The sequence below is a fragment of the Pleurodeles waltl genome, chromosome 12 (assembly GCF_031143425.1).
Source record: "Pleurodeles waltl isolate 20211129_DDA chromosome 12, aPleWal1.hap1.20221129, whole genome shotgun sequence".
Classification (NCBI taxonomy): Eukaryota; Metazoa; Chordata; class Amphibia; order Caudata; family Salamandridae; genus Pleurodeles; species Pleurodeles waltl.
Genome location: NC_090451.1, coordinates 79,509,409 through 79,527,906, shown reverse-complemented (window position 1 = coordinate 79,527,906; position 18,498 = coordinate 79,509,409). Strand labels below are relative to the sequence as shown.

The 18,498-nt window shown below is 41.8% G+C and overlaps 1 protein-coding gene across 4 annotated transcripts in view; it reads right to left on the bottom strand.

Moving 5' to 3' along the window:
* The window catches only part of CSNK1G2 (casein kinase 1 gamma 2), a 153,653-nt gene that overhangs the window by 55,863 nt on the left and 79,292 nt on the right, over nucleotides 1-18,498 (bottom strand). The gene's annotated exons all lie outside the window — the stretch shown is intronic.

The window sequence follows — 18,498 nt, the reverse complement described above, 5'->3', positions numbered from 1 at the left end:
ATTATCTAAATATTCTGGCCACATTCCTGATATATTGTCTACATAATTACCCAACCACACACCTTGGCTTTATTTTCATCACTGTAGCACTATTGTGACAAATTCTGTGCATTGTCCATAAATAAGGCATAATGTGTCCTGGTAATCGAGAAATAAAAAAAAACAAGGGGACATATCTAAATAACCAACCACTATTATTTGTGATGCTTTTTGCTTTATTAAAAAAAAGTTCAACATACGTGTTCGAACTGTCTAAAGGAATATCCTTCCTATGGTTTACCTTGGTAACCATCACAGGAGGTCACCCAGTTATATACTAACCTCATAAAGAATATGCCTTCACACATTAATCCAAACGAATCCATATTTACAAATGGCCATTATGCAGCCAGACTGCACAAGGTGAGAGGTCAGCCGAAATATTTAAGCTCCAACTATTCTGAAGATAGGAAGGCTTTAAACCCACTAGATCTTGACACTTATACCAATTACAAGCAACTTCACAGAAGCATTAAAACAGAATGTATATGCTGGCAGGGCTCCCTTGGAGGCTAAAGTGAAAGTACGATGTTTTATGTTTATCTGAGTAGTACTCTTTTCTAAGGTACAGTAAGTAGCTGGCGCACAGTAAATAGTCTGAAAAAAATAAATGTTGCAAATGTCCGGTGAGTTTTTTTTTTGTCTTTGTTTTTTAAACAAATGTTTTAGTCGCCATCAGGGGAGAAAGCCAACAAAGAAAAGGCTGTTGCCCGTAGGGTCCTAGGGCAGATAGTGATGGAGGGGGTTAAAGGGGCGGCGGTCGTGAGCCGATTAGACATGAACCATAAACTCTTTAATGCAATACCCCAAAATTAGCTTAGAGTGGGGGGCAAGGGGTCGTTTAACTCTGCCCCCCTCCCCACGCAGAGGAAGCCGTGTGCAAGAATCTAGCAAGGGGGATGGACACGGGCCGGGTCAGGATAATATACACATCATGCCAAACAGAGCCCAAGAAGTGACAACCATTTAAAATTCAACGGGTCTCACGTTTGCTCGAGTTAGGACTATTAGCCTTGTAAATTCTTAACTGGACTTTTTTGCCACACAAATAAAAATAAAAAGTAAAATAGTTGCTGTAAGCGAGCCGATTTAAACTGCCACCGTCGCCATGAGCACCAAGGAGAGAGACAAAAGGAAAAATAAGTTTGCTCTCAGTCAAAGTTATCGGCAAAAGGCCAATTATCCATGTAGCAAGGTCGATGGCCAAGGCAGTAACCAAATCGCCCCAAGGAGGGACAAACGTAAAGCATTTTCTAACGAAAACAAAGGATGTTTGAAAGGCAAGCCCATGAACGAGTGATAATGCTGGGCGTGCAGTGGGTGTGATCAAAAGCCCAGATACACACCAACACGTCAGAAAAGCAGCGCTTGCGCACTGCTCTGCTCAACTTAACAACCAATATCAAGGGTGTGGAATTCCTACAGCCCCAATGCCCATAACATTGTTTGGGGTCAAGCAAGATTTATTGTTTATTTTGTCCATGGGACAAGTAGGTCCACCCCCCTGCAGCACAAACACTTTGGCTGCCAGTTTACTGTACCACATTATGGAGCAGGGAAGGGCACTGTCTGCAGTTAAGGTAATGCATGTTAAGGCTGTTCCAACTTGTATTCCTAGTTCATTAATGCAAAGCCTTTATTATTAGGGTGAGCGCTCCAATGATATGTTATAAACTCGGATTGCATTACTGACAGGGGTTCCAGTATAAAGACATGTACACGTTTCCAGAGTTAAAAAAAATATAAGGCTACATATGCTTACAGAATGCACTCCGATTACACACACATATTTGTAGATGCCGAAAGCAAGATTAATGTTTATTTCTTTCAAAATAAAATGTTCCCAAAATATATGCAACTAGGAAAATAAATTTGCTAAACTACTGTGAAATATTAGGCACCATTACTTTGAAACCTCATTTAGTAAAATCTGTTTATCCATGCTAGCATTTCAAAAAAATTATCAGAACGGAAAAATCAGTGTGACCAGTTTCAACAAGACTATGGGAAACATTAAAATAAACAAGTATTGGCAAAGCCAATAGGTCTAACATTGGTAGCCAGCCTTTTGGTTTTGTCACTGCGTGTAATGTTTAGACATTATTTTTGTAAAACTTTATTATTGTGCGAGCTGCCGGGCACTACTCATTATAACAAACACTGACACAAAGCAAAAATATTTTCTGGTCTCAAGAAGCACAAATTGCCACAGTAGTTCCTGGCACTGAACAAAACTTTGTGTGCTGATATGCTTCTATGAAAGAGAAGTATGCTGTCAAGTGAAGCCAGCCAATAGAGAGATAACATTTTAATAATTATGGAACATCTTGGTTAATGCCAGACCAAATTAGATGCCCAATTCTTAATATCAAACGTGCACCCGTAATATATGTCCTTGTGTTAGATTAGATTTATGGCTTTCAAGAATTCACAAGAATTTACGTTAGTAGGCAAGGAAATCATACTCCTAGAAAATAAATGTGTACTCCATTTTATCATGAGCAAATATGCATGTGTAGATTTTCTCACGTGAAAATCTATTGATCGTTTACAAGTTCAATTTCCCTCCAACCACTTTTTTTCCAACCCTGGAAGATGTTTTACTTCTGCCCTTGTCAAGGAGTACATTTTCAACCTTTTTCAGTATGGGAAAAGATGAGAGAAGAGCTGGTGAAAACCCCTAAAACATACAAGTTATTAGGTTTGTAATATACTCAAAAGGACACTCCAACCCTGGAACTATTGCTTACTGCTACCTCCATACCCAGTATGTAGATCTGCAGAAAAGTGGCAAAATAAGAGAACTGCTAGTATTCAGCCCTACTATAGTATGGGCCTTGGCATAATCAGACAGGTTATTAGCAGAGCTCTTAGAGAATGAGATTGGTGCCATGTAGTGCGGCTACAAATTATGGCAGCAAAGGGACAAGTACATTTTGTTACAGGACATGTAGATTTATAAGGCAACCTGTCCCATGGACAAGTAGATATTTTATGAAATTCCACCCCCCCGAAATATTCATCAGTAATGCTACAAATATCTACGATGGCAATTCACCACTTTATACAAGCCTTATGCAGTAGTCCTGTTACACATGTCAATATCATTTTCCCTTCAGGGGCTAGTATTCAACTAATGGGGAACATATGGCATTAAAATTTGAGTGCAAAAAGTACAGGTATTTTGCATGAGTTTCAAACTTAGTTCCTTCATAAATTGAATGCAGGTGGGTTCTTCGTGAAGGAGAAAGTGCTATTACAATGTGGGCTATAGATGTTCGAATATTGTGTATGTATACACATTGTTCAGTATAGAAATGAGTGCCATTTGGAACAGGTATCCATTTAATCAAAAGTATTATCAATTTCATAAAATGTGAGTTCTTTGGTACATCTATCAAATATGACAGTAAAAATTAGAATCCACTATTCCTTCAAAATGGAGGGAATATTCCAAGAAAATAATATGTGCCAACGATTCGGGTGACTTATCAGGAGACTAAGCTTCTAGTGCTGCCAAATAAACTTCAAAAAATTATTTTGTACATTCTGGTTTCCATTCAGAGGTACTGAAATCAGACTGTGAAACACAAATCAACCTCAAGTTGAAGTTTATCATTACACTGGTAAACAAACCAAACCAAGATATTTCCTATTTCTTCAACCTTTTAAATTCAGAGGAGACAGTATATACAAATTATACAGCAATCGAAAATGGGGGGGGGGTGCATTTAAAATGTAAAAGAAAGTTTAATAAAATAGAAGGTGTACATCGGAACCTTTTACTAGTAAAGCTAAGAGTATTATGTCTTTTCTTTCCGGGGTATTCCACTGCTTGACCTACATGTGCTAGTCAATTAAGCAAACACTTTATGTAATTAGTAAAATGTTGAATAGGTGTGAATAAATATGACACATTTAGTTTATACCATTATTAGGCATAGGCAAAGTAATTTTAACCAGTTATTTTACCACTGTGATGCCAAATTCTCGAACATTAAGCAATTAGATTATGTCACCTTGTGTAATTTGGGGCAAAACTACCTTCTCCAGAGAGGCTGGGCTGCTGCTGTTCCCCCTATGATCCACTTTACACCATTTGTGTAGTGCAAAATACATCATCAGGTACATTTTGGACTCGGGGGTAAAAAAAATGATATGACTGATATGAAAATAGCAATAAATGCACGATGACGCTCCGCTTGGAATCTCACATAATTCTGCTGTAATTTCACCTAATCATGCTACAGAATCCCGTAACCCTCGCCTAAGTTACACCCAAATTAATTATCTTCACCAATCATATCTATCACCAGCTCGCATCCAAAAAATCTACCCCAATACAACACCAACGTGTCCCAGATGCGCTACACCAGCAGCTGACTTCTATCATATGGTTTGGAGTTGCCATCCCATAAACTTGGCCTGGCAACGAGTGACGGAGATCACAGCAGAGATCTCATCTCACACCCTGGTACCCACACCTGACTCCTGTTTACTCGGCATACGTCATCGTGTCAAAAAAGATAAACATACGCACAGGTTTATAGACCTGGCATTTGTGGTGTATAAACGTTTGATAGCAACACATTGGAAAGCCCCACATACCCCCTCCCACGCGACATGGCTACGGGAGTTACATAGCCGATCTCAAGCTGAAGCACAGACGCTGCACTTGCTACAGCACAGAGGTCTCATTCTTTCGGGCCCGGAGATTTGGGACACGTTTGTGGTGGCAATAGAGGCCAGAAAAGACATGTACCCCCCGTGAACAGGATACAACATACAAACAACACAGCTTGAGCTGACGCCGTTAATACTTTAGCTACACGGTACCAGTTCTGATTGTCCTTAACTGAACTCATTGCTAATATTCTCCTTCTCTCTCAAATGACACTTCCCAGCTGCACCCATTCACACCCCACGCGCTAACATAGGCATGTAACATACATTTACAACATGTAAAATATTCTTGCCCTTGTATCTGTCAATACCACAGACACTTTTTACACCCTTGAGATGTAATTCACCTCAATTACGGATGCCGTCAGAGTTTGGCCAGACCCCCTTAAGCCGCAATCATTCCCCATAATAGCTCTCACGCTAAATGCCACTGTACCCTCCTTTCACTCTGCCCTTAATTTTCTCGCACTCTTAGGATTGGTTATAAATGTTCTCCCTTTCAGTTATTCTCGTTCCCCTCTTTCTATCCCCCCTTCCCCTCTTCTCTCTTTGACATCTTACGGTGTAGCAATGCTGTGTAAAATTATACAATTGTACAAACGTATTGCAAAATGGCGAACCGCTATTGTATTGTTGTGTGAAGATTGTGTTTAATAAACAGATTTAAAAAAAAAAAAAATCATGCTACAGAAAACTGCATGAGGTACACCAAGTCCTAGTTATTACATTCTTCAATTTGGCAACTAAGCTTATGTGAATATATTATTTACAGTACGTAATTTAAACGTCGACTGCTTTTTAACATTCGCTTCCTATTCATTTCTGAGTTTCTAGAAGGATGACAACTATGTCTCTCGTTTAGTGTTACTTCTAAGTGTGCATGTTAGCTTGGCCGGCTGGCCAAGTCCAGCCAAACAGACATGCGCAATTAGAACTCTCCACCTGTGTATCACAGCCCAGGTGAAGAACCAGTACGGTCTCCAAGTCCCGATCGAAGCACCAAGGCAGCCTTCTTCAGGTAAGTGTTTTTTTTTTTTTTTTTTAATTATTCCCACTCCCCCCTCCCCGCTGTTGCACGCTCCCTTCTCCCGCACCACAGAGCCGCTGCTGCTGTAATGTCTTATGAGACGGATTGTTAGCTCAAACTCATCTAGCTCAAACAGGGCTCACTGAGTTGTGGAATGGCTGCAGTACAATTGGTTTTCCCATTCAAGTTGGCATACTGAGTCTTTAGTGCCATGGTGTCTAGAAAACTGGTCTTTGCGTCTCTGAAAAATCTAGAGAATGTGTTATATATCGTGTGTACTGCAGGGCAATAACCTTCTAGATCTTTGAGTAGTTTTATATGACAAGAGACCACTTACTACAGATAGCGAGTAGGTCTATTATAATATTGGGGGTACCTCCTTCAACTCAGTAACGTACTTCCTATTATGCTGTGGGTTTGTCAGGCACTTGACTTATAGAAGTGATTCCCCATTTTGATTTCTGCAATTTGCATCTGTGTTTGAATCAGTTTTGTGGAAATAGCGGAAGCTCCTCCTATCTCTATAGGTCAATGCTACAGGGCACCGGTCACACAACATCATCTTGTTGGTGGTGTCCCTAACATGGGGCTGAAGTACCATTTGTTGTTAATGCACACGGGCTCCCTAGCCTTTTAAAATACTTTATTCATGGGTGGAATTTGATGCTGTAGATCCCAATACTGGCATTTCCATGAGTACAGACATGCAGCAAAAACAGGTAATTTTGTCCCATATCATGGCTTGGGGGACCCCTTAGGATATGAGGAGCACCAGTCATGGTTTCATGGTCAACTATCATATGTAATGTAGAATACTAGAATGGGTCTCATAAGTAATGATATGGCCTCCTGGCTTGAAATGGTTGAGTACACACCTTTACCTCATGTAGCAAATCGGGCACTTCCAGAGGCAAGACAGTTACTGACTCAGGTAGTGTGTTTATAGGCAACTACAACAGCATGCCCTACAAACTACTGTTACAGGAATAGTTGGCCTTGGACCAGCACTCATGACATGCTGCAATACAGGCAATCAGTGCACAGACAACTAACTAATGCTATCATGGGCTAAGCCACAACCCCTCAACAGTATTTGTCATTACTTACACAAACACCCATGGGGCACCCTGCTTGACCATGTTATAAGAGGTGTAAAACAAGAACAGAATAGGCATGCAGTTGCACCTCCTCTGGTTTTAGGGATGAAGGTGAAAGTCATTTTGAGGGAGTCTTCTATTTGTCCTGGTTAATGTTTGCGGAGAAATCACAGTTCTGGCAATAGGCCAGCGGCTGACAACTGTTTCCTTCGATTGAGGAAGGGAACTTCCCAAAAAATAATTTCATAAGCTTACACCTCTGAGGGCTGCACCCAAGCTTCAATGCGGACTATGCTGACAATTCGACCAATGATGCTGAGGTCAGCCAGTGCTGTTCTACAAGCTATTACAGCCCTGTTATTTCCCCAAACGGCTCCCCTGCCATCCACAAGTTCAGCATCCATGGTAGCCCCTGCATCGCGCGGAGAAAATGACATGTGACAGAACTGGAATGTGAAAATGAAACCTACTCTTTCTTGTCCGGAAATTACATGGAGAGAGTGTGCATCTGTTTATCTCACCCCCTGCCGCCCACCTGCATGAAAGTTTGCACCCGACTGCAATTACAAAATGAATAGAAATGCCTAGCTTCATTAATTTAAAATTTCGCATACAGCTTTATATTAATTTACAAATATATTCATTGTAAGTATCTTTCGCAATATTTGGGGGATGTTATAAATATTATGCCTTTTCCATTTGGGGTATTCTCCTGCTTCAGATACATGTGCATGTCAATCAATCATAAATGAAATATAATATATACAATGGTGGAATGGTGTCATTAAAAGACACATTTAGTTTATTTTGTTATGTTCTACAATGTGATAATAAAGCTCTTATGAATATATTGGAAGCATTTAGCCTAAACATTGACTGCTTCATTTTACATTAGCTTACTGATTTCTGAGAGTCTGAGAGTTCTAAGGTTAACAAGTATGTGTATCGATTATTGTTATTCAAAAGAACAACAGTCTTTTTGCTTAAAAATGATTAAAAGGGCGTAAGGCATATTCTGTTAATTGTTTTGCTAAGAGTTCCTAAAAACATTGAGATTAGGTTATGACAGTCAGAAAGAGTGAAGGGTAGAGAGGAATCTTCACGCCCTGCGACCTAAACCTCTGATTTTGATTGAAGGCTACAGCGATGGGAGGCATTTAACCTTTGCTCGCTGAATTATCAGGGCAGATGGCTTAACAGACCAGAATAGCAGTACTTTCTATTTCACTGACCATAGAACTCTATTGTTCAAATGTATAGGTGGGTGTGTACTATCTCTGAAATTCAAAATAGATTTTGTTTTTGGCTGTGCAAGAATTTGATTAACACTTAGGAATAGCAGAATGAAGGTAGGGTTGCTGCTGCTATAAAACATCAATCATGTTATAGTGGTGCCTCTTCTTTATGCTTTCGGTGAACGTTGCTGCTGCCATTTTATTTGTCTCATTGTGCTTAGTATTCATATGGTATGCACTAGGCTAAGATTCAATCAAAATAAATCCTTAAATGTGTCCTTTGTGCTCCAGTGTACGTAAGGGCATTATTCCTGAATAATTAAAAAAAAAAAAAAGGGTTCGGGAATGCAGATAATTATTCTTGCCACGTCTCATGGGACTGATCATTATCTAAAACACTGCTAGTTCAACTAGGGCTCAATGGGTAGTGAAACTGCTGCAGCACAACTGTTTGCCTGATCTGAGTCGGCACATTGACCAAGTCCTTAATGTCAAGGAGTCCAGAAAACCCAACTGTGCCACCTGAAAATCTAGGGAACGCATCAGTGATATTAGCATCTAAAAATCAATGACCACTAAAGTAGATGTCTGTAAATTATACAAAGCCAAAAAAGGTTATAGCTCATGGTCACCGACAGTATGGGCTGAGTAACCGAGTTACTGTTGAATTTTACTATGTTCATCGGTTTTAGGTTTTGTAATTGGATTCCTCTTCTATTTGATTTTCAGTTGGGACGCAAGAAGACTATTTGCTTGATCACACAGGCAGTAATAAATCTGCTCCATGAATTAAAGTGATCTGTGTTTAAAGGGGTTTTAAATTCACTTTTAACAGTTTTCAATTGAGGATACATGGTTCGGTACATGTCTTTTGTGATACAGCTCTAAGGAGCAATTCTTGGTTTCCAGTTTCAATGTTAAGACTACCTGTTTTTCTCAGCAGCACTTAAATTAAAAAATGCCCCTGACCACCGCTTTAGATGCTTCCGTCCCCAATGTAACGTTTGACATCACAGATCCAGAAAGAATTCCTTAATTTCTATACAAGTGTATCCTCATCTATGTTCACAACTGACCTGGCACAAAATAGAGAAGAAATCTTGCTGGGGTAGCCCGACTTGTTATCCATAAACTTGAACGCTCATTGTCTGGAATTTTCTGCATTGGGTGGCTTGTATTGCAGATATTTATTTGAAAAACTGATGTGCCCATGTGTTTATGAAATCCACAGTCAATGTATAGTGGTAAGTATTCTCCACATTAGAAACGGAGACTCCAATGGAAGGATATAAAGATAAATGAAATTCAATACTCTTTACCTTCTGTAGATGACATCTGACAAAAGAACCCTCTTCATCACTTCAAGGTTAAAAAGAAAAAACACTGCAAGCTACTTCTTCAAATTGATGTTTGGTGGAAAAGGTACTCTGCTTTAATCAAGACGCCTAGTTATCGGATGATTTGAAATGCAGATGGCACCCTCCTTCACCACCGCCACGCTAAGAAGATGAACCATTAAGAACATACGGTGTGCAGACAACGGGCTTCACCTTGATACAGAATATCCTAGACCTGGGACCACCTAAAACAAGGGCGAGCAAGTATGTTACCACACCCAGGTGCATGGGCAAGCTGAGAAAGATATGGGGGGCTCTTGTAAACACGAAGGAGAAGAATGCCTGCCTGACTTAAGTCGACATTTGGTTTACATAAAAATGTGTTAAAAAATCATCTCTGGGGATCCTGCAAGGTATCGGACTCGAGTGGTATTTGAAGGAGTGCAAAGCAACCATAGAGGCTCTGTGGGCAGAAGGGAATTCACCAGGACTAGCACAAAGTTCGTACACTGTGTAAGAGGTTGAACAGCAATAAGTTTATGGTGTTAATGCCACTGAAAGAACATCCCGTAGAACACCAGCATCAAAGGCCATTGACTAAATACAGGCAACAGCAACAATACCTTGCTCCTTCACAGGCATAAATCCAACTTGAAATGATTCACAATGGCTGAATTTGTAGGATTCGGTCACGGTTCAGAAAGTGATCGCTACATAAACCTGCACTTCGCCTACTAAATAGGCAACAGAATATTGATTTGTTGACCAGTGTTGGAAGGGGATGAGTGGTCAGAGTAATCGAGTTTAAATCTGGCTGATACAGAAGAGCATTTTCTGGAGTCTCTGAGGGCATCAAAGCCCCTCCTCTTCTGGCAGAGATGTTCTTTCTTGCTATCACCATCCGTTTGGCATACACGAGAAAACAGGAAGTGGCTAGAAGGTGACAATGATCTATAATTCTCCGAACAATCATTTACCTGCAAGTATCGTAAGATCCAACAAATTGGTACAATAAACAAACATGCAGCACATAACGTTCCGGTTTAAGAAAAGCAGCTATATTAAACCTGTAAAAATGCCGCCAGGTGTTTACCCATGTTAACACACTGCAATGCAACAAATTACATTTTTAATGAAATACAGTGTTTTAAGGATATGCCAATCTCAGCATCTGGTTTGAATTAAGGAAGCTAAAGGCTAAACGCAGGGTGCTCCCCACTTAGAACTGGGATGGAAAAAAACGATTTTGAACCTGAATTTGATGAGAAATCCCAATAAACCAAATTCAGCGAACCACACGAAATGTGTACTTTGATAATCAATACAGTAGATATCTTTGTGCACTGCAATGGCCATCTCTTTGAGATAATATATCCACCAAAATACAAGGGTCATCTTTAATTCTGGGGAAAACCTCTTGCTAAGGCACAGAAGTCTGTTTGAAGACTTCACTGCCGAAGAGAAAAATTAAATTCCGTCAAAGTTACAGTTCTTTCCTCCACCCATAATTGATCGATTTCTTAACTGAAACAGTTTACTCGTATAGATGCTGTCAAATGGTAACAGACCGTACATGTGAACAACAGAATAGCGTATGAAGAAAAATAAAATACTAAAAGCTTACTCCGATAACTTAAAAAGAGGAATAACAAAGAGATACATGCATACACCCCAGGCAGTGCACAACAGATGATAGAAAGTGAACAGGGCACACATGTCTTGTCTGATAGTCTGGGTTTGTGTCCTCACCATCCGAAATTAGAGTTAAAAGATAATCTCTGAGGGGCTGACAAATGTCCCTCGGGCAGAGGCAAATGGCTGCAGCAAGGCATACAAGTGGCTTTTAGTATCACAATAAGTCAAGTCGCAGAGCCAGGCTGAACTGGTTGGGACGTGAGGGCTGCCCAATGGTGTGCTATTTGACATTTTGCTAGCAGAAAGGCCCCGGCTTTAAAGCATTGTAGGTGTGCATCTAAATAATTTTAGAAAAAGATAATCACACGCAGCAGGGTTCAGTGAACCTGGGAGCGCAGCGGTGTCAGTCTTGTGTGGTGACCTCCTCCCTCCCAGCCTGCGCTCGGCCTCCAGTCACTCGAGGCATAGGGCTGGGAAAACACTTTTTAGCGCCATAAGGCACCACACTCCAAAAAAAACAAGGTAAAGATCCCAGGTATGCCCCGCACTGGCTGCAATAAACCAGGGACGTGCAGCGGGGCCAGACAGGCCCAGGGATATATTCCCTACCTTGGCCCCGGTGCGAACACTTGGGGGGTTGTGGTGTGTGTGTGTGTGTGTGTGTGTGTGTGTGTCTGGGGGGGCGGGGGGAGAGGAGTGCACATAGGGCCAAGAAGGACAGCACATCAGGACCAACCGTGGTAGCTCCTCCTGGCAGCCCACAGAGTCCGGTGAGCCACGGAGTCAGTGAGTACTGGCAACAAGCAGAAATGAAATTCTGATGAGTCCTTTGTGCCACCCAGGAGGCAGCAGAGCAACAAACAGAAGGGCAGTCCAGAGGAGTCCTTTGTACAGTCTAGTAGCCCCTCGGACAGAGGTCCAGTGCCAGTTCCAGAAGTGCTCTAAAAAGGAGGGGAACAGCCCCCTGCACTTATACTCATTTTGTGCAGCTTCCACAAAGGGGATAGGGGGGTTCCTACCAGCACTAAACAGTTCCAGAAATGCACCCTTTCTCTTTCAGCACTGGCTCCAAACATCAGTAGAGGGTAAACTAGCCCTTTGTGTAACCCAGGGCACAGCCTTTACAAATGCAGGTGTGCCCCACCTCTACCTCTCCCAGCCCAGGAAGACCATGCAATATGTAGATGCACTTTTGTGACACCTACACCCTCCGTGAGTACAGGCTGTCTGGAAAGTATACACAAAGCCCAGCTGCCACTCTGCCCCAGACGTGGATTGGAGTCAGGCTGCAAAACACCAGAGTCATAAGCATAGTGAAATCCTCACTTTCTAAAAGTGGCATTTCTATAAGGGTGATAAAAATCCACCTACACCAGTAAGCAGCATTTCCACTACCATTACAATCATACTAAACATGCCTACACCACCCCCTCATAGATTAGGCAATACCACTTAGACATTAGTTAGGGCATTTCCAATAATACAATCCTATGAGAGAGCCAGCACTCACAGTAGTGAGAAGCTGTTTGTCACTACCAGGACATGTAGTACATAAAGACATGTGTAATAACCTTTTACATACATAGCACCCTGCCCCTATGGATAGCTAGGGCCTACCTTAGGGGTGACATATGTAGTAAAAGGGGAGTTCTAAGCCTGGCAAGTAAATTTAGATGCCTGGTCCATGTGGCAGTTAATTGCGCACACAGGCCCCGATGTGGCAGGCCTAAGACAGGTTTGAAAGGCTACGTCTGAAGGTGGCGCAAGCTGCACTGCAGGCTCACTAGTAGCATTTCATTTACAAGCCCTGAGTATAGATACACCACAGTACAAGGGACTTCTAGGTAAACTAAATTTGCCAATCAGGTGTAAGCCAACCAAACTAAGTTTAGAAGGAAGAGCACATGCACTTTAGCACCGACAAGCAATGGTATAGTGCTCAGAGTTCTAATGTCAACAAAATGGGGTCTGAAAAAATATAGGAAGAAGGCACAATGTTTGGGAATGACCCTGTTAAAAGGGCCTGTTCCAACAGAGCTAAAAGTGGGTAGAAAGAGAGTATGGAAACTTGATTTTCTGTGAGGCCATAACCATCATGTAATATCAATACCACTCTTGGTATGTTGCTAAATTTAAATATTTAAAGTGATTTAAAGGGTTGCAAGGAAATCTGAGTAGGGACAATTTTTTCTGATGGCTTTTCAGACAAATCTGCTTTAGGAAGCCATGAAGCATAGGCTGTCTAGCTTCACAAACCTAGTGACCTACGCTAGATTGCAGCACTAACAGATGAAAAGGTGCCTTCTTGAGGATTCAGGTAAATCCACTGGACAATTCTCATACTAGGCACACCTTCATCTACCGCAAAAGATAACCACCCATGAAAGTCTGAAGGAGGCACTGCGGGTAGTACCAGTTTAGTAGAACATTTCAGGTGACATGAATAAATCAACAAGCAACACTGTTATCCAAGCGCTGTGGTAACGCCTGAAACAGCAACTGGTTCAGTTATTTTCTTGCTGGACATGAATGGTGTTCCTCCTAAACCAATGTTTGTTAAAACACAGTATCTGTGCCTGCCAAAAAAGTGACTTGTGAGCAATGAGTTTCGCTTGCTATGCTCTATAACCAGACCTATCCAGTTTTACTTTCACTCTTGCATCAGATTTCTAATGTCACAACAGTCTAGTCTTGTTTCCATATAAAAGGATAACAGAAGAGGCATCTTCACTGCAAATGAATTACAGCCATTTTGTTAAGAATGGCACCTGCTTTGCAGTGCTTTGAAATAGCAGAACCTATATTACCAAGCGCTAAAAAAAACAAAAACAGAAAGAAAAAAAAACGAGTTATTCCCAGACTGCCCCCAACAGGCACCAAACTAAGAACCCTAGGGGAGAGGATGTGGTGTAAGGGCCAGAGCTGCTCACTCTGGAGCTTGGGAACACGGTTAGAGTCTCAGCACTGGCTCAACATACTGCGATTCTGGGCAAATCACCTAATCTCCCCTTGCTACCAAATATTAATGCGTTCTTGTGTAATGTAACCGGTGCTCATGTAAAGTGCTGCAATACCTTGGTATCGAGTTTGCGCTAACTGAACTCTATTTGAAGAGGCCCAATTTACATCCAAATGGTAGATGTTTTTTGCTATCAAGCTTGAGGCCATGAAGGGCTTGGGACTGGAGTCATCACTCCTTTTCCACCATTTTGAAGACATCTTTCGCCATCTTCTTGCCTAGAAATAGCCTATGTGATTGGTTGGTGCCCCTCCAGAGGTTATCAAGAGCACGTGCAATCACCTAGTCTTAATCTCTACTGAAGTCAGTTGGTCAATGCACCCACTGCAGAGGTCTTGGCAGAACGAGAATGACACGGTTGATAATACTGACATAGCTCTTTCACCTCTTCATCTCTGCAAGGTCGATACAAATTAATTATATTCATTTTGTTGGGAAGGGCATCTGCTTTGTAGAGCTATGAAATTCAGAACCTGTATTACGAAGTGCTATATGAAAAAAACAGATTTACTCCCAGACTGCCCAAACAAAGAACCCTAGGGAAGCTGCTGAGTTTGGAGCCAAGGAACACGGAGTCTTAGCGACAGCTCAACATCCTATGTTTCTGGGGAAATCACTTAATCTCCCCTTGCTACCAAAAATGAATGTGCTCACGTACAGTGCTGTAATATCTTTGTATCAAGTTTGCGCTATATAAAACTACAAAAAAAAAATAAAATAAAATAAAGTGCTCCTATAGCTTTGTGTCAAGGTTGCGTTACATAAAACTGTTAAAAAAAAAAAAAAAAAAAAAAAAAACGGCCCCACAGACAACACAAAGAAACAGCAAGATGCACGAAACCAAGGAAGAGGAAAAAAAACATACTGCCATGAGCGTGAAGTGGCAGGGCAAAATAAGAAAAGTAGTGCGCCACACTATGGTTTCTCATCGAGCGTGCAGTTATCCATGTAACAGGGTTAGTCTCCAAGGCGGTAACAAAACTACCTCAAGGCGGGACCAGCAAAAGCATTTACCAACGATGTCAAGGGATTTTTGAAAGGCAGGCCCAGGAACGAATGAAAGTGATGGAATAGGGATGGGCGTGGTTAAAGCCCGCAGAACAGATTATAACATGCTGAGAAGAGCAGAGCTTGCCTTTGGAGGGAATTGACACTGGAGAGGATGGCGGATATATTCTCAGATGATTTTTAAAACTTTGAAGATACTTAGGGACCTCGAGTATTTTATTTGTCTGTAGGTCTGCCGCTATTCGGCTGCCCCACATGCACCAGGGCTTTATATTTGCTCCAGATTTAGGGGCTTGGGGTTCCCCCTCTTTGGGCCTTCCCTTCCTTCGTCCCCTAGGGCCTTTGGGCTCTAGCCAGGTGGATGCCAGGTGGATGCCCCGCCTCCCCCCCGACACCCACTGGGACAATGGGCTGTACCCTGTCATGCTGACTGACCCGCTCTACCAGACACAGGACCGCATCTACCTCCCTAGACCCATGGTCGGTTTGTTCAATTGGTGTCACTGTTTTATTTTATTATTACTAAAATGGTTGACGGTTACAGAAGATTTATGGTCACTGGATGCCAATATCTTTCTTGATAGAAGCTTAATGTCATGTCAATGGCCACTATGTACAGACGAGATGCTACGACATGTTATTCTCTTTGTACTGACTTTCAACTTAATAAAAACAAATTTAGCAACAAAAAAAACAAAAAACGGCCTTGCATATCACATATTTGCCGGCAAGGGATAGAGGAAATGTCTAACCAAATCACGCATACCAATAAAGTTTTTTTATGTTGTCCTTTTCGCTGGTCTTGATTCATTGTGACATAACAAAAAGGTGCTATGTGCGCTTGACTCCTTGGTTTACACACTAGTTCTCAGAGGTTAGAAAGGCTGCAGGAGCCGTGTGTGAAAAGTTCAGTTCTTGACAAGTGTGACTTAACCCTGTGGATGAAAAGTAGCACACCTTTCTGTACAGGGAAGCTAGGCCAATGTAGACATCTGGTGCGCTAGGTGTAGTCCCCAGCATTTTTTACACGGCCCTCTACTTCTTGAAAACACTTTTTTCCAAAATGCAAGGACTTCGAAACCCAAAAGTAGGTGTTTTCCCTAAAAAGGAAAAATCAAAACCTTCATACATTAGAAAATGCACCCTTCCTACCCTCAGCAGATCAAAGATGCAGGTTAGCAGAACACAACTAAACAAGAAAAAAAAAAACTTTGAAAACTGGCCAAGAGACAGAAGCGGAGTTGTAGGGTGGACATTAGTGCACATAATGTCTAGGGGTTACAACTGGTCTTACTCTTTCATGCCGCTAGAGGTTGTTATGGATATAGGTGTTCCTTGACACAACTGTCACATTGAAATAAAAAAAGATCCAGCACCCCCATTAATCACTCCCATTTTCTTTGGCTTTGGGGAGCTACGCACACATTTCTAAACTCAAAAGCTTCTGAGCCAGATCAGATCCTTTATAATGCGATGAAGAAGTTGCACAGACAAATGCCTGCCCACAAAGTGTTCTCAGTATATATCAGGGGAGATCTACGAACACTCAGAGCAAAATTAAAAGAAGTGAAGTACAGCGCCATAGGCGGCTTTAATTTCATGCAACTTTTTTTTTAGATTTTTTTTAATTTTTTTAAAGACTGCAACATGGCTGGTGAACAACGAAAATCTCTTAAGCACTCTTATAATTCAGAGAAATATACAAAAACTGGGGAAAAAAGTGAAAAGAGGGGACTAAGTGAAATGTCAAGCAAAGAAAGAAAGATTACCGTGACAACAAAACCAATTAAAGCAAAAATAAATATATGCACACACACACGCACCCCTCCCCCGAATAAGGCAATCAGATCCTTGTACCCACCCAACAGTGAGAAAGCGGAAAACAATCTGGAAGCGGGGGCGTGGCGAGGTATGGAGATGTGATTCTGATACCTGTTGCGTGTATTTATATTTTAATGGAGAATCTCAAGTTAGTTTTATTGCTTTTTGATGGTTATAATGAGTATGCAATGAGGGGTACTCATGAAGAGCAGGTCGGAGTGTTATTTCTCTAGGAGGCCAGTTAGTGAACGATTACGAAACCAACATTTTATTTTGGATACTCTCGACCATATGGTATAAAGAGATAGATCCTGAGAGTGGAGGCACAAATGATAAGCATTAAATTAAGGATGGCACGTCAGGGTGCCACATCCAGTGGACTCCCGATCGTCAGAAAACCATCTTTGTAATAAGCAACGTCATAAGGTTAGGAAGAGAGTAAGCGAGCAAGGAACATTGCGAGCCCGTGTTAGATGAAAACTGCCTTCAAGAGCATTGTTTGCACTCTTACAGAACTTGAACTACATAATCATACAGAAATTCAATTTCCTAAGAGCGGTCAGCACTTTAGCCTCTGCAACCAACATCCAGCAAGCACTGGCAAAGCCAATAGCTCTCACTATGCGAGAGCATATGGCCATATCTGCCCGACTCCAATCCAAAACAATCTTCCCCATTCCAATCCACCCTAATTCAATCCAAAGCAATATGCCCCACTCCAATCCAAAACAATCAGCCCCACTGCAATCTGCTGCACTCTAAATCAACAATCTGCCCCACTCCAGTCCAAAACAATATGTCCCACTCCAATCCAGACACAATATCCCCACTCCCATCTACTCCAAAACAATCTGCCCCACTCCAGTCCAAAACAATATGTCCCACTCCAATCCAGACACAATATCCCCACTCCCATCTACTCCAAAACAATCTGCCCCACTCCAGTCCAAAACAATATGTCCCACTCCAGTCCAGACACAATATCCCCACTCCCATCTACTCCAAAACAATCTGCCCCACTCCAACCCAAAACCACCCGCCCCCACTCCAACCCAAAACCACCCGCCCCCACTCCAACCCAAAACAATCTGCCTGCTGCAGTGTGCTGCACTCCAATCCAAAACAATCTGCATCTCTCCAATCTGCCCAAATCCTAAACAATCTACCCCACTTAAATACGCCCCACTCCAATCCAAAACAATATGCCATATTCCATCCAAAACAATCTGCCCCACTCCGCCTAACTTTAATCCAAAAACAATCTGCCCCACTTCAATCCACTCCACTCCAATCCAAAACAATCTGCCATATTCCATCCAAAATAATCTGCCCCACTCCAATCTGCCCCAATCCAAAACAATCTGCCCCAACCCAAAACAATATGCCTCACTGCACTCCAATTCAAAACAATCTACCCCACTCTAATCCGCTCCACTAGTCTACCCCACTCTGATCTAAAACAATATGATCCACTCCAATCCAATTAACCTCACCCCAAACCAATCCACACCAATCCAATCCAATCCACCCCATCCCCACACCAATCCACCACACTCCAATCCAAAACAATGTGCCCCCCGTTAACCCATTTCAGTCT